Here is a 17,155-nt window from a genome sequence, read left to right on the forward strand (position 1 = left end):
GCACAAGAGGCCCCAAAGTGCAGGGGATTCAGCTTGTTTAGGTCCTTGTGAAGTGCAGGAGAAGGTGTTATGAGTGTGATCTGTGTAGGCAATAGAGGTTTTATTCCCACTCTAAATCCTCTATATTTGAGCCAGGTCACATGTAAGATCTCATCCAGTCTCTCACAAGGTTCCAGCAGCCCTCTACAGGTGTCTCAGCTCCCACTGACAGCAGAGGGTGGCCATGGTGATCAGGCCTTGTGGGTGCAAGTGATGACTCCTAGGAAGGACAGGGTCACTTAGGGACAAATCATAGAACCAGCCAGGTTGGAAGAGAGCTCCAAGCTCAGCCAGCCCAGCCTAGCACCCAGCCCTGGCCAATCAACCAGACCATGGCACTAAGTGCCCCAGCCAGGCTTGGCTGCAACACCTCCAGCCACAGCCACTCCACCACCTCCCTGGGCAGCCCATTCCAATGCCAGTCACTCTCTCTGACAACAACTTCCTAACAACATCTAGTCTAGACCTGCCCTGGCACAGCTTGAGCCTGGGTCCCCTGCAGGCAGCTGCACACAGCAATGAGCTCTGCCCTGAGCCTCCTCTGCTGCAGGCTGCACACCCCCAGCTCCCTCAGCCTCTCCTCACAGGGCTGTGCTCCAGGCCCCTCCCCAGCCTTGCTGCCCTTCTCTCAACACCTTCCAGCATCTCAACCTCCTCTCTGCAATGGAGGAGCCCAAAACTGGACACAGCACTCAAGGGGTGGCCTGAGCAGTGCTGAGCACAGGGGCAGAAGAACCTCCCTTGTCCTGCTGCCCACACTGCTCCTGAGCCAGCCCAGGATGCCATTGGCTCTGCTGCCCACCTGGGTGCACTGCTGGCTTAGTGCCATGGTCTGGTTGATTGAACAGGGCTGGGTGCTAGGTTGGACTGGATGAACTTGGAGGTCTCTTCCAACCTGCTTGATTGACTTATTCTGGTGTTTGTATGCCATGGGCTGAGGATGCATCCAGGATGTGCCAATGCCAGTGGTCTGTGTGTGCATCTTGTTGGCAATCTCACAGCCTATGCACTATCCTCTTTGGGGATCCCCAGGGGAGAGGTGTAGCTCGTTCAGTGCATGGTCTGTCCTTCATGAGCAAAGGTGGAACAGGTGACTCTGAGTGGCTGTTCCAGAATTCCTGGCAAGGTTTTGCAGTTTTCTTGCAGGGGCAGGAAAAAAAATCTCCTGCACACTTCTGGGAACTACTTTCTACTTCAAATCCCAGAACTGTGTTTGACTCAAAGCATTTCTGCTATTAAAAACCCCTATAAATCTCACTTCACCAGGCTGGGACCTGGCTCTGTAGTGGGTGGAGAAGCTGCTGGAGTAGGGGTAGGTTTGTTTTTTCTCCTAGGTGGGGTATGACAAGAAATGTTTCACTAGGTGGAAGAAAATGAGTCAAGAAGTGGCTGGAGAGGCTCAGAGAGTGGTGGTGAGTGGTGCCACATCCAGTGGGCAGCTGTCACCAGTGGTGTGCCCCAAGGATCAGTCCTGAGCCTGTTCAATATCTTTATTGATGATCTGGATGAGGGGACTGAGTCCAGCATCAGTGAGTACAGATGACACCAAGCTAGGAGCAGGTGTGGAGCTGTTGGAGGGTAGCAGAGCCCAGGGGTGAACTCATTGCTGTCTACAACTACCTGAAGGGAGGCTGTAGCCAGGTGGGGTTGGGCTCTGCTGCCAGGCAGCCAGCAACAGAACAAGGGGGCACAGCCTCAAGCTGTGCCAGGGCAGGTCTAGGCTGGATGTTGTTAGGAAGTTGTTGTCAGAGAGAGTGATTGGCATTGGAATGGGCTGCCCAGGAAGGTGGTGGAGTGGCTGTGGCTGGAGGTGTTGAAGCCAAGGCTGGCTGGGGCACTTAGTGCCATGGTCTGGTTGGTTGGGCAGGGCTGGGGGCTAGGTTGGGCTGGCTGAGCTTGGAGCTCTCTTCCAACCTGGCTGATTCCACGCAAAGCTGAAGACAGAAAGTGAAACCAAGCAGTCAATTTGCCAGCTGCAATCTCTGATCTGTGGCTGTCTGCAAAGAGCATCACAGCTCTGCACAGGCTCATTATGCCTCGTACCCTCCAAGCAGGCAGCGTATGCACAGCACAATGTATCCTGCTGCCTCTTGCCCAAGTATCTTCTGTTTTCATCTATATTGCATTAAGACCTCGGGGCCCTATCATCAGAGAGAAAGAAAAACTAAAATACAATTCTCTTATTGTACAATGCATTTCATTCCCAGCTGCTGGATTGAATTTATTCCTGTTTGAGGTAGTGTCTGGGAGTATAAATCATTTAAGTTTATGTGTTTTTTGTTGCTGTGGCAACTGTTTGACTAATTGAATTCCAAAGTGTCTCTCCCTGTTTCAGAGCTGGGATAAAGGGCACTTGTGTTCTTAGCAGCAGGAGGTTGAAAGGAGAAGTGGAGGGGACAGGGGCAGGCAGCTCTGTCACAGTGACATGGCTTGGGTCTGCTGTGCCTGGGGTTAGCAGCTGCACCTTGGGCAGTCAGCAGGGAGGAGGGCAAGGGCCATAGAATCCAGCAGGTTGGAAGAGAGCTCCAAGCTCATCCGGTCCAACCTAGCACCCAGCCCTGGCCAGTCAAATAGAGCGTGGCATAGAGGGGTCACAGCTACCTGTAAGCTTCCCCTGTGAGTACCATGGTCAGAAATGTTTGTGCCCCTTAGCAGGATGAGGGAGGGATGAAAAGCCTGGGACTGAGCCTCGAAAAGCCTGGGAAGGCTGTGGTTTACCTTTCCCTCGTGGTGTCTCTGCTGGAGTACTTCATAGCTATAAACCAGCCTCTTCTTCTTTCCCTGGGGACTTGGTGTGAGCCTCTGGGTCTTGTCTACCAGTTGGCATCATGCAGGTGGTCCTAAAGGAACCCTCTTGACTTTGAGGGAGACAGAGCACAGCAGTAGGCTGCCCAGGGAGACTGTGGAGTGTCCTCTGGGGACTTTCAAAACCCACCCGGACTCATTCCTGTGTGATCTGATCTAGGCAAACCTGTGCTAACAGGAGGGCTGCACTAGAAGACCTCTAGAGGTCCCTTCCACCCCCTGCCCTTCTGTGATGCTGTACAGAATTTCTTTCCCTGGCAGTTTTTTGCAGTCTTGGATTTAAGCTAGAGGGGCTGGGGAGTCCTGACTCTCCCCTGGGGGCTTGCAGGGACTTGCCCTGCTCTGTAGTGTTTTTTCCTTCTTCAAAGTAGAGGTAGATGTTCTCCTAGACTGGGATGAGAGGACAGAAACATTATAACCTGCTTCTTTGCAAGGGAATTTGGCCCAGGAGGATGGAAGGAGCAATTCCTTTGCAGGCAGAAATTTCCAGGCAGGAATGGGCCTGCCTGTGCTATTCCCAACTTGTTCTGGCCACTTCTGTTAGCCTAGAGAGGGCTCTTTGTGTGTGTGTGTGTGAATTATGGAGGTGTTTATTACAGCCACAGAATGTTAATAGACAGCCTAATGGCAGTCATGCTGGCTAATGAGAAGCTCCTGCATACCTGCTGCTTGTCTCTGGGAATAACAGCAGCCACAGTTCAGCAGGAAATCATTTCCCCTGCTCCTGCCCTCTGCTCTTGCCTTGTGCTTACCTCATGTGGTAACCTTTATTCTGTCTCTCCCTGCAACCTCAGGCAAGGCCAGGACCTCTTCCTCCCCTCCAGCCAGAGGGGCTGTGGGGGGGTCTGCTCACCTTTCCCACCTTCTAAAGGCTGGAATGGAGTTAACTTTCTTCCTAGTAAGTGGTAGAGTGCTGTGTTGTGGGCAGGGGATGAGACTAATGCTGGCAGCACGCTGATGCTTCACTTGTTGCTAAGCCGTGTTTGTGTGAAGCCAAAGGCTCTTCAGCTTCTCAAGCCTGCCCTGCCAGCAGGGTCTGGGGGTGCACAAGCAGCTGGGGAGGGTCACAGCAAGGACAGCTGACCCAGGTGGCCAAAGGGATATTCCATAGCATAGGATGTCAAGGCCAAAACATAAACTGGGAGGAGCTGGCTGAGGGGACGCAGTGGCTGAGCATCTGCCCGTGGGTGGTGAGCAGTTGCACTGTGAATCACTTCTGTGATCTATTGATTATTATCATTTGCTGCCCTATTAAACTGTCTTGCTCTCAATCCACAAGTTTTCCTTCCTTTCTCTGCTGCTCTCTCCCATCTCACTGAGGGAGGGGATGAGCAAGCAGCTGCGTGGTGCTTAATTGCTGGCTGGGGTTAAACCTTGACATCTGTGAAGGGTTGTGTGGAGCTTGAAAAGGTTACTGCGTGCACCTGAGCTAATCCAGGATGGCTGTGAGAGGAGTGAAGCCTTGGATGGATCCAGTCCTTCCTTTTGCCCACGTTCCTGCAAGAGATGTTGTCTGATCCAGGGCATGTATCCCTAGACTCACAGCCCTGTGGTAGGTGGTCCTCAGCTGCTGTTTATTTTGGTGTGGGTTTGTTCCCAGCCCATCATGTGCTCACCTCATCTCACACTGGCAAAGCCAAGATACAGCAGGTCCTGGGAGGGAGCAGGACAAGGCAATTCCCAGGGTACTTGGTCAGGCTGTGAGGATTTTTGTCGTTCTTTATTGTACTTTTAATGACTTTACAAAGGTCTTTAACACACACAAATGCCTTACCTGAAGGGAGGCTGTAGCCAGGTGGGGTTGGGCTCTGCTGCCAGGCAACCAGCAATAGAACAAGGGGACACAGCCTCAAGCTGTGCCAGGGCAGGTCTAGGCTGGATGTTGTTAGGAAGTTGTTGGCAGAGAGAGTGATTGGCACTGGAATGGGCTGCCCAGGGAGGTGGTGGAGTCACTGTGCCTGGAGATGTTGAAGCCAAGCCTGGCTGGGGCACTTAGTGCCATGGTCTGGTTGCTTGGCCAGGGCTGGGTGCTGGGTTGGGCTGTGTGAGTTTGGAGCTCTCTTCCAACCTGCTTGATTCTATGCTTCTATGAAGAGTGGTGGCTTGGGAAGTGTGTGAGCTGGTGAGCTGGCAGGTGTGTGTTGGATTGGGAGTGGGATGTGTAGGATCCCTGGGGAAAGGCTTTGGCTACAACCAAGGAGGAGAGCTCACACCTCTAATTTCTGCACTGGAGGTAAAGGTCTCCCTTAGGAAAAAATAATGAAATGAACAAGCCAATTGAAATGCCATAGAAAGAAAAAAAGAACTGCCCAAAATAAAGAGGCAAAATCCATAACTGAACCTGAATGAAGTAAGAGGCTGCTCACCAGGCCATGTGAGAATCACACAGGTAGCAAAGCCCCTCAGGATCACCAAGCAAAACCTAGAGCCCTACTCTACAAGATTCACCTTAAACCATAGCCCTGAGCACCACAGCCAAACCATCCTTAAGCACATCCAGGCTGGCTGACTCCACCTCCTCCCTGGGCAGCTCATTCCACTCCCTGACCACTCTCTCCATGAAAAACTTCCTAATGTCCAATCTAAACCTCCCCAGTCTCAGCTTGAGGCCATTCCCCCTTGCTCTGTCTCCAGCTACTGTGAGCAGAGCCCAGCAGCAGCCTCTCCACAATGTCCCTTCAGGTAGCTGTAGACAGCAATGAGATCTGCCCTCAGCCTCCTCCTCCTCACACTAACCATCCCCAGCTCCCTCACTCTTTACCTGGGCAGCTCATTCCAGCCTCTGACCACTCTCTCCCTAAAAATCTTCTTCCTACTGTCCAATCTAAACCTCTCCAGCCTCAGCTTGAGGCCATTCCCTCTTCTTCTGTCTCCCAAGACAGAACTCCCAGCTGGGACTAAGTTTCACAATGTTTCCCCTGTGGGCAGAAATTGTATTCTTCAATCGTTTCCTGCCCAAAAAAAGGCAAAAATAGAAAGGAAAAAGTGCTCTTATTGCTGCAGAAAGAGCCAAAGGCTTTCCTCCTGGGCTCAGGGAGCAGTTGTGATCACACCAGATCTCAGTGTAAAGGTAGGGTTTGGGTTGCTCAGCAGCGAGGAGCTGCAGATAAGGCACACTGCAGGGTGTCCATATGGAGCTGCTGGTAGGAACCCAACACCAGGCTCTTGGAAGCAGTTCAGAAGAGGCTTTGGGGAAAGAGTTCACAAGGGTTGGCTCCCAGCAAAACATAATGCTGTAAAAATAGCTTCTGACCATCTCCTGTCAGCCAGGCACTGCCACCTGAATCCCGTCGAGTGATTCCTCTGGCATCTGTTGTCCCTGCCTTGCCTTCAACAGCTTATTTTATGATCAATGAACATCCAGACAGACACTGTGAAATTCCAATCAGGGAAATTTACAGTGTTAAGGCAGACATTGTATAGCAGGATATAAATAAATAGGGATTGTCAGTCACATTGCTGGCAGCAAGAGTCTGGTGTCAGTTGCAGTAGATGAAGCATTACTTCACACATTGCTTTACGGTTTTGCCTTCTAAGTGTATCTGTGCAAAAGGCTTTTTTGACTTGCAGTGGTAAATATCCTCTGGTTGCTGTGATTGCAGCATGAAGCCAGTGTCAGGAGTCAAGAGGGAGTGAGTGACAGCAGTGGATTTTGCCATAATTCCATGTCTTGTTGCCAAAGGCAAGATGTAGTGAGGGAAGCTGAGCTTAGATTCACAGGACCACAGGATGTCAGGGGTGGGAAGAGACCCAAAGAGATCATCCAGTCCAACCCCCCTGCCGCAGCAGGACCACACAATCCAGCTCAGGGCACACAGGAATGCATCCAGACAGGACTTGGAAGGCTCCAGAGAAGGAGACTCCACAATCTCTCTGGGCAGCCTGTGCCAGGGCTCTGGGACCCTTCCAGCCAAGCAGTTGCCCCTTGTGTTGAGCTGGAACCTGCTGTGCTGCAGCTTCCATCCATTGCTGCTTGTCCTGTCCCAGGGAGCAGTGAGCAGAGCCTGTCCCCCTCTCCTGACCCCCAGCCCTCAGAGATTTAGAGACACTTATTAGATCCTCTCTGTCTTCTCTTCTGCAGATTAAACAGCCCCAGGTCCCTCAGCCTCTCCTCATCAGGCAGTGCTCCAGTCCAGTCGCCAGCAACACAGGGGGTAAGTGTCTAGATCCTTTTAAGTCAATGAGAGCTTTCAGCACCATGGGAGGGTTGCTTGGTGTAATGATGTGGGGACCCACTGAGATAATCACAAAATCAGGCAGGTTGGAAGAGAGCTCCAAGCTCATCCAGTCCAACCTAGCACCCAGCCCTGCCCAACCAACCAGACCATGGCACTAAGTGCCCCAGCCAGGCTTGGCTTCAACACCTCCAGCCACAGCCACTCCACCACCTCCCTGGGCAGCCCATTCCAATGCCAATCACTCTCTCTGACAACAACTTCCTAACAACATCCAGCCTAGACCTGCCCTGGCACAGCTTGAGGCTCTGTCCCCTCACAGAAAGGAGGAGCAGCATGGTCTTCTGTCATCTCTAGCAGGACAAAGTGAGCTGTAGTTGGTGTAGGCTGTACCTGGGGCTAGGTGGGAAGAATGCATCAGGTCGGTAGTGAGACCTTAATTTGTTGCAGTTGGGCTGACCTTTCACCTGCAGATTAGCACATTTCATTACCAGCCTGGCCTGACCAGCAATATACAAATCCCTGTGGGAAAGGACTTGGGAGTGTTGATGAACAAGAAGCTGGATGTGAGCAGAGTGTGAGCTTGCAGCCCAAAAGGGCAATGGCATCTTGGGCTGCATTAAAAGATGTGTGCTCAGTGGATCCAGCCATCACTTTGCTCTGGTGAGACCTCACCTGGCCTGCTGCATCCAGGTCTGGAGCCCTTAATACAGTAAGGACAGGGACCTGATGGAGCACATGAAAATGATCAGGGGGTAGGAGCAGCTCTGCTATGAGGACAGACTGAGCGAGCTGGGGTTGTTCAGCTTGGAGGAGAGGAGGATCCAGGGAGACATAATAGTTCCTATCCAGTACTTCAAGGGGGCTACAAGAAGAGTGGAGAGAGACTGTAAAGGCCTCCAGTGACAGGATGAGGGCAATGGCTTCGGGCTAGAGAAGAACAGATTTAGACTGGATGTTAGGAACAAGATCTGCACCATGAGTGTAGTGAAACACTGGAACAGGTTGCCCGGGCAGGTAGTTGAGGTCCCATCCCTGGAGATAGGATAAAGAAGTTCAGGCAGGAAGCAGATAAAAACGCCTGGGTTTAGTGCAGAAACTAATGCTGCACTCCTCTCTGGGGACAGGCTCAAAGGGGCAGCACTGCCTCTGCAGCCTTTTCTTCCCTGATTTGTGCCACGCCGTCCCCTTGTGCTGCACACTGCCTTTGTGCCTGGCTGCACTGCCCTGCCTGCCCAGGGTGGCAGCCTGCCCCAGGGCTCAGCACGGTTCTCACCCTTCCCCAGCTGCAGCAGCAGCTGTGAGCTGCAGAGTGCTTGCAGGAGCAGCTGTGAGCTGCAGAGTGCTTGCAGGAGCAGCTGTGAGCTGCAGAGTGTTTGCAGCACACTGCACTTGGTCCTCTGGCCCTGGCCCATCCCCCAGCAGCGAAGGGCTTTCAGGCTAAGGAGCAGAGGTTTGTAACCTGGTGCTGGGCTAAGGTTGGTTTGTTCCTGGGTACAGTATGGATGTGTGGCTTGGAGGAGGATGCCCAAGGGAGGGCTGACAAGGGTTTGGTCTGCTTCAGAAGGCTTTCTTTGTGACAGGCAGTTGCCAAGTGCAGTCACTTGGAGGTCTCTTCCAACCTGGTTGATATTATGATTGATTCTACTGTGTCAGAGATGAGCCCAAGATGTGATCAGGTTTCTGCTGTGAGCTATCAGCTCTCCCTCTGCCTTATCACTGTGCTTAACTGCCAGTGAGGGAACCAATCCTCACTGTGCAGCTCAGAAGCTCAGGTACTTGAGGTCCCATCCCTGGAGATATTCAAAGTGAGGCTCAACAGGGCTCTGGGCAACCTGATCTAGCAGAGAATGTCCCTGCTGACTGTGTGTGGGGGGTTGGACTGGATGCCTTTGGAGGTCCCTTCCAACTCAGACCATTCTATGACTCCCTGATTCTAAAGCATCACCTGGAGGTTCCTGTTGTGCTGGGATAGCTGGAATGCTGCATTGCCTTTGCATCAGAGCCTTTTGTCAATTAAAGCTGAGTGTCCAGCAGGGAACAAGGAGGCAGGAAGGAGCTGCTAGTGTAGTTTTGCACTTTATTTGAGAAGAGAAAGAGAGAGAGAGAGAGAGAGAGAGAGAGAGCTACAGAAACTATGTCAGGAGGGTACAGGTCTACACACAGCTTCATCAATCAATAAATGGAGTTGTTAACATAACACTTGAGGATATGATACCTTGAAGGAGACATAGACACATGGCCAAGGAGTATTTACAGCTCTAACATACAGTATATTTATAGTTGAGAGAGAGAGAGGAGAGAGAGAGAGCTCCGTGTGCGCAGAGAGCGCCGCGGACAGGCGGAGCACGCCCGCGCGCACCTCGGCAGGTATAAAAGGCCCTTAAAAAACAAAGCAACGTCTTACAGGATTGGAGACATGAGTCTGCCTTTCACTTGCAGCAACTGACTGTTTTCGAGGTGGAAATGGTTCCAGGAGTTGAGGTTTGGCTTTGAAAGCTCTGTTCTCCAGCGCTCAGGTTCCTGGCGCGGGGTTGGCTGGGGTGGTGCCGGAGAGAGAGGTGTGAGGTGAATGGAAGAGAGGGCAGTGGAGGTATGGGGAAGAGAGGAGGGGGGATGTACAGCCTCCAGGGGCTTGGGGCAGCAAGGTGGAGATGAAAAACCGTGAGCTTTGGTGATGTCATTAAATCATCTTTTGTACTAAACATAAATTATTGACACAGCTTTAAAAAAATAATCTTCTGTATTCGTTTCAAGGCTGGGGGGGGAGAGAGGAAGGGGCAAAGCAGAGCAGGAAGAGAGGAAGGGAAGGACTGGGGTGGGGTAAATACCTCAGCACTTTGAAAGGTCCCTTCACCTGACTGCAACTCCTTAGTTTAAAATGTGCACTTGTAAGTCTGACTAGCACTGTATCAGTCATCCCCTTCCAGGGTGCTTGATGCGCATAATGGAGCAGGTAGGGGAGAAGAAGGGATCCTACCTTGGCCAACACTCACTCCAAGGCTCCTCATACTCTGAGCTGGAGACAGTGGAGGTGGGATGGGCAGGCAGAGATCACAATCACCTTGCTCTCACTGGATTCTCCCTTGAGGGCTGGCCTGGGGTCATTGCCAAAAGGGAGAAATGATGAGTTCTGATGTGGAGAAGGGAATAATCATAGAATAGAATCAGAGAATCCCCCAGGTTGGAAGAGATCTCCAAGCTCATCCAGTCCAACCTAGCACCCAGCCCTGCCCAACCAACCAGACCATGGCACTAAGTGCCCCAGCCAGGCTTGACTGCAACACCTTGTGGGTGTAAGGTGCAGAAAAGAGGTTCAGCCTCAACACGAGGGGGAACTTCTTTCCTGGAAAGGGTCCCAGAGCCCTGGCACAGGCTGCCCAGAGAGGTTGTGGAGTCTCCTTCTCTGGAGCCTTTCCAGGCCTGGATGTGTTCCTGTGTGCCCTGAGCTAGATTGTGTGGTCCTGCTGTGGCAGGAGTGTTGGAGTGGATGATCTCTTTGGGTCCCTTCCAACCCCTAACATCCTATGATCCCATGGCCTCCAGGGACAGTGACTCCACCAGCTCCCTGGGCAGCCCATTCCAATGGCAAGACTGAGGGATGAAAAGATTGAGAACCAGCAACTGAGCTGCAAAATGACAAACAAGGCTCAAAAGATGCAGAAGAAACTCTCCACTGAGCAAAAAAATAGGTTGGTGCATGGGGTAAAGAAAAAACCTCTGCCAAATAAAAACAATTAACTCAGCAAACAGCAGCAGGGGATTTGCTTTCTGCTCATGCAGACTTCCAGTGACATTAACAGAGATTAAAGTAAGCTGGTTTAAATAATAGTAACAGCAAAAATGACATCAGAATGTCTTTCCTCTGAGGTGCAGAGCCCTTCTTCTCTTGCTTCCAGCTCTTCTGCCAGGCTCAGCTCTGGAACAGCTCCTCCTGGGAGCTAAGCATGCCTGTGTCATCGAAGGGCAGTTCAGCTGGGAGCAGGAGGAGTTTCTTGGAAGTCAAGCCTCCCCTTGCAGCTGCCTGCAGGTTGGGTGTTTCTCTCTGTGGTAGCAGTGCCAGCACCAGCAAAGCACAGTGGTTTCTCTGCCTCAGCCACTACACTGCTGCATAAGCCACTAATGGGCAATACTGCATCAACACAGGTGTCAAGTGAAAGGCTCTTAGAATCACTGAATTAACTAGGTTAGAAAAGACCTCTGAGATAGATCATCCAGTCCAGCCTAACACCTAACCCTTCTAATTAAGCTAACTCATGGAACTAAGTGCTCCATCCAGCCTCCTCTTAAACACCTCCAACCACAGCCACTCCACCACCTCCCTGGGCAGCCCATTCCAATGCCAATCACTCTCTCTGACAACAACTTCCTAACAACATCCAGCCTAGACCTGCCCTGGCACGACTTGAGGCTGTGTTTCCTTGTTCTGGTGCTGGCTGCCTGGCAGCAGAGCCCAACCCCACCTGGCTACAGCCTCCCTGCAGGCAGCTGCAGGCAGCAATGAGCTCTGCCCTGAGCCTCCTCTGCTGCAGGCTGCACACCCCCAGCTCCCTCAGCCTCTCCTCTCAGGGCTGTGCTCCAGGCCCCTCCCCAGCCTTGCTGCCCTTCTCTCAACACCTTCCAGCACCTCAACATCTCTCTTGAATTCAGGAGCCCAGAACTGGACACAGCACTCCAGGTGCGGCCTGAGCAGTGTAGCTCATACTGAGCTGTGATATCTGGAGTTGGCTCTGTCTCAATACTCTTCTGCCTCTTACTCAGTGCAAGACTCCAAAGTGGGTTAATTACTGCACAGAGACCTGCAGATTTTCATCCAAATAGTTCTGGACAAAGCATCCCCTAAACACCATCCCACACACAGCCCCAAGGCAGACTCCACTCAAGAAGGTTGTGTATCCTCAGCCTCACCTAGGGCAACCTTGCCTCCTCTCCTGACCCAGAAGAGGCAGAGGGAGCTGTTAACAGTCACTGGAAGCTAAATCCACATCAATCATTTGCCTGCACAGGAATCCTTCATTTCATCTGAAATGACTGATGTAAAGTAGCACTTCATTAGCACGAGGTGAGGGAGGTAATTCAGCCTAGTTAGTTAGTTTTGTTCCACTTTAAGCCTATCCATACGAAGCTCTCATGCAAGAAATTGCCTCCCAGTTTAGCTAAAAATTTAAAGGACACTTTGAAAGAAAAAGAAATGTTTAAGAAAAGGAATTGGGGGGGGGGAAGATGAAAATAGGAAACTTTCCTTCTTACAGGGAATTGGCTGGGTGTGGGAGCTGAGCCAGGGGAGTGAAAGGGAACTGAAAAGATCTAGCCTGCTTGGACTGAAACCAGAGACATCAGAGGGCAGAGAAAAGGCAGCGAAGTGAGGGTACCTGCAAGGGGAGCCTGGGAGGAGCCTAGCAAGGCTTCAGCCTTCTGGAGCAACCTTCAGGACTCATTTAGATGAGCATGCATAATTCTGTAGCGACTGCTCCCTCACATCTATAGTTCCTGCCCAACCAGGGCTCTCTTCCACTTCACTGCAGCTCACACCTGGTTTTCACTGCCTTCATGATCACTGACCCCTCACTGGGAATGAATTCTTTGCCCATTTCCTTCTTCTCCTTGTGTCCAAGTAGGCTTCCTTGCTCCCTTATTAGCACCATTTGTTCTCTGAGTGGTTTTATTAAATCACCTTTGCTATCTCCTGCAAGCTCCTCCCTTCTGACTTCCAGATGACCTTAAGCATCAGAAATCTGCCCTGAATGACTCATTTTCAACACTGTCACAACTTTGGAGGTTTTACATCTCAAGCACTTCTCAGGCCTCACTCCTTTAAGGGTCTATCCATATGTCCCACTGTAAGAGCTGCCAATCACATCTGGGGAGTGCATGGGAGATAAGATACAGAGGAAACTAATTCTGGGAAGCAACACTTAGAATCATAGAATCAACCAGGTTGGGAGAGAGCTCCAAGCTCAGCCAGTCCAACCTAGCACCCAGCCCTGGCCAAGCAACCAGACCATGGCACTAAGTGCCCCAGCCAGGCTTGGCTTCAACACCTCCAGCCACAGCCACTCCACCACCTCCCTGGGCAGCCCATTCCAATGCCAATCACTCTCTCTGACAACAACTTCCTCCTAACATCCAGCCTGTACTTCCCCAACACAACTTGAGACTGTGTCCCCTTGTTCTGCTGCTGGTTGCCTGAGAGAAGAGCTCAACCCCACCTGGCTACAGCCTCCCTTCAGGTAGTTGTAGACAGCAATGAGCTCTGCCCTGAGCCTCCTCTGCTGCAGGCTAAACAACCCCAACTCCCTCAGACTTGTTGGGCAAAGGAGAGTAGCCCAAATTCCTGGCCTACTTTTCTGGATTTTTTTTCTTCACACTGAATTTGTTCAGGGATGGAGTGGGCCTGCATGATCCTGCCCAGCAGCTTCTTACCATGATGATGAGTTTTAAGAGCCCCTCAGCTTGAGGGTGCATCTTCCTTAGTGGGACCCAGGAAAAGAAGTGGGATGAAATCTCAAGTATGCAGGCTGAGTAAGCTGGATCCTAAAGATACCTGCCTATCTTGTGAGATGTAACTGCTGCTCCACTTGGAGCTTTGCCTGTTGATGCCTGCTCTTCCCTGCATGGCTCTTTGGCTGGCTCCTCTGACAGCTCTTCACTACACAGCGAGGTGGCTTTCTTTTTAATGGATTGATGTCAGAATAACTTTCAAGGGCCACAGTGTCATTTATATGCCCCTTTGAATTTTCCAAGAGATTTGTCCCCTTACCCTTTTGCAACAGTAAATTCAGTTGATGACCAAAGCTGAATCACATAGATGCTGCCAATGAAATAAATACTCTGTTTCTAAAGGGCTAGCAGTATAGTGCCTCTCCATATGTCAAGCTGTCTCAATAGATGAGAGTCACTGAATCACAGAATGGCAGGGATTGGAAGGGACCTCTGGGGATCATCTAGTACAATGCCATTGCCAAAGCAGGTTTCCCTAGGTCAGGTTGCTCAGGAATGTGTCTAGGCAGGTTTTGAAAGTCTTCAGAGAAGGAGACTCTACAACCTCTCTGGGCATCCTCTTCCAGTGCTCCTGCACCCTCACAGGAAGGAAAATTTTCCTTATGTTTATGTGGAACTTCTTGTGTTTCAGTTTGTGCCCTTATTCACCCTTGTCCTATCGTTGGCCACCACTGAAAAGAGAGAGGGCTCATCTTCTTGATACACATCCTTTAGATAGTGCTAAGCATGGATAAGATCCTCTTTCAGTCTTCTTTTCTCCAGGCCAAACAGCCTCAGGTATCTCAGCCTCTTTTGTAAGAGAGATGTCCCAGTCTCATCTTTGTAGCCTTCCATTGGACTTTCTTCTCTAGTTCCCTGTATCTCCTGAACTGGGGATCCCATGACTGGACACAGCATTCCAGATGAGGTCTCACTAAGGCGGAGTCGAGAGCAGGGAGAACCTCCCTCGACCTGTTGGTCAGACTCTTCCCGAATGCCTCCAAAGACAGGAACATTTTGCAGTCCAAATTAGAGCTGAAGCCGCCACGGGTGGAAGAGCAGTGCAGGAAGGAGTTTCGGGTGGAAGAGCAGTGCAGGAAGGAGTTTGATTCAGAATGAAACGCCAGTTCTCTGGCATTGCATTGGCTGCTTTGCGTCTGAAACCATCCCCCGCCTGCAGCACGTAAAAAGGAGATCCCGACTGACGATTTGACAGTAGGAAAACAAAACCGAAAAGGATGGGAGGAAAGAACGAAGGGTGAGAGAGAGCTGCGCCCGGAGCGGTGCGAGCAGGAGCCCAGCCCCTGCCGCCGGGCGTTGGCGGAGCGGGGCCGGAGCCGGAGCCGTGCCGGCGGTGAGTGCCGCTGTCCGCGGTGCTGACCCTGCGGCCGCTCCCCGCCCAACCTCCGCTTTACAGCGAAGCCTTCCAGCGGTGCTGCTGCCGGCCGAGCCGCTTTGTCTGCGCTGGCAGCAGCGCTTGCGGCGCACAGGCGTAGCGTTTAAACAGAAATCCCTAAATAAGGCCCGCACCAGGCGCTTGCTGCCCAAGAGCTGCTGGGCTGCAAGGCTGTTGTATCATCCAGCAGGGCTTGGGCTCTCTCTTCCTCTCCCAGTTGTGCCTCTTACCTTCTTTTCAGAGCCATATGCCAGGATTTGTTGTGTGTTGATAGAGGGAGGAGGAAAAGCAAATCGAAGTTGAGAGGAGGTCTGTGTCATAGAATCAAGCAGGTTGGAAGAGAGCTCCAAGATCATCCAGTCCAACCTAGCACCCAGCCCTAGACAATCAACCAGACCATGGCACTAAGTGCCCCAGCCAGGCTTGGCTTCAACATCTCCAGGCACAGCCACTCCACCACCTCCCTGGGCAGCCCATTCCAATGCCAATCACTCTCTCTGACAACAACCTCCTCCTAACATCCAGCCCAGACCTCCCCTGGCACAGCTTGAGACTGTGTCCCCTTGTTCTGTTGCTGTTTGCCTGGCAGAAGAGACCAACTGATGGCAAATGTCCTTGGCTGCCAGCATGGATATTCTGAGTCTGTTGTCATGCCCAGTAGTGGATTTTCTTGTATTACAAATCAACTAAATAGCTTTTATGATAGGGTTTGTTGTGTTCTGTTTGCTGCTTATAGCATTTCTCTTCCTCTTTCCTTCTTTAGTGTCCCTAACATCATAGTGGTCTTCAGTGCCTCTCAGTATCCACAGCCTTTACTGTCAAAATCCTGGGTCTTCAACTCCTTCAAGTTTTAGCCTGGTGTTGCACAAGATGATTTAGTTACAGAGAAACAACAATTTGGTCCCTTGCTGATAACTTCTATTGTCTCAATCTAGCTACATAAGAATGAGGCTGGACTTGAACAGATCACAGCCGGAATCAATCCCAACCACCTCTCCAGCAATCAGAACAAGTTGCTGGGAGCTGAGTAACAGCTGGATTCTTGGTGAGAGAAATTACAGGCATAAACCCAAGATCAAATAGACTCCTTGTGTTCATTCAACGTTTCCAAGCTTAGTGATAGGTACTCCTGCACCTTAAGTATCAGGATTTAAAAGGAAGCTGGATCACTCCTGTTGGGGAAAAATAGTTTTTCTGTTCAGTCACTTTCACCGACTTTGTCCCTGTTGAAAAAGGGGGAGAAGGACACTGAGGCACACACTCATTTAGCCCTATCATCTCTTCTTTGGGTTTTTTGGTTTGTTTGGATACCCTTGGGATGGTTCTGTGGAGACAAGGAGATCTGAAGGTTAGCTGAAAGTCAAATCTTCAGACCTGCAGTAGGAACAAGAGATCTGGGCAGGAAGCTGCTGATGGAAAGCTCTCTCTGTGTGTGTGGTCTTTCTGTGTCAGGCTGGCATGGACTAGTAGGTGAACAGATGTCCTTGCAGGCTAGGTGCTAGTTGAGCCCTTAGACTGCTCCACTGTATCCCTCTCCTCCTGCTCCCAAATCTTGCTTACAGCGGAAGGAAAAGCTGAAGAGAAATCTTACCACTGATGAAATTCCCTATGTAAGAGAAATAACTCCAACTCTTCTTTTTTTTCTTCCCTTTCCTTTTTACTTTCAAGAAGAGAGAAGACTTGGGAAGAGGGGCTTGGAGCTTGTAAGAGAGAGAATGTCCTTTCAAAAGCTTTATAGGGGAATCGAACAATGGATTAGCATTGTTATAGAGAGGTGAGGCAGAAAACACATGCCATGACCAGTGTTCTTTAATAGCCTGGAAGAAAACACACTGAGCAGCTAATAGTATTTGCTTTGGGAACAGTAGTCAGTGAGCCTTGAGTGGGGAGCAGTGTAGGAACCAAGGCAAATCAGTGACCTTGTCACCGGCTCAGGACTAGGATGAGCTAACACACATCTGCCTCACGCCTTGAGACTCAAGTGCTGTGTAGTCTCTGTGGCACAGACACCTAGGAACCGTAGTGGATGGCAAATGGCTGCTGAAAGCAGGTGACAGATTCTGGGCAGTGCAAAACCAGAAGGCTTTTAAGTCCTGATCACAGAAGTCAGTTCTTGAGAGTAAATCAAAGAGGCCAGCTGAGCAGAAGGGAGTCACGGAGCGTTGCACGAAGCCAACGTACTACCAGCTAGGGGAGAGCTCTTGGACAAAGAGCTCTCTCCTCACCCTCCCCCTCCCAACACACGTACACACACTGCCAC

The 17,155-nt window shown here is 51.1% G+C and overlaps 1 long non-coding RNA gene across 1 annotated transcript in view; it reads left to right on the top strand.

The window, feature by feature from the left end:
* Positions 1–15,969, top strand: part of LOC135183174 (uncharacterized) — a 58,309-nt gene extending 42,340 nt beyond the window's left edge. Inside the window, exons 2-3 of the long non-coding RNA XR_010305438.1 lie at positions 6,926–6,998; positions 15,659–15,969. This is a non-coding gene — a long non-coding RNA (uncharacterized LOC135183174). The remainder of the gene's footprint in view (positions 1–6,925; positions 6,999–15,658) is intronic.
* Positions 15,970–17,155: the final 1,186 nt, after the last annotated feature.

The sequence above is a fragment of the Pogoniulus pusillus genome, chromosome 17 (genome assembly GCF_015220805.1).
Source record: "Pogoniulus pusillus isolate bPogPus1 chromosome 17, bPogPus1.pri, whole genome shotgun sequence".
NCBI lineage: Eukaryota > Metazoa > Chordata > Aves > Piciformes > Lybiidae > Pogoniulus > Pogoniulus pusillus.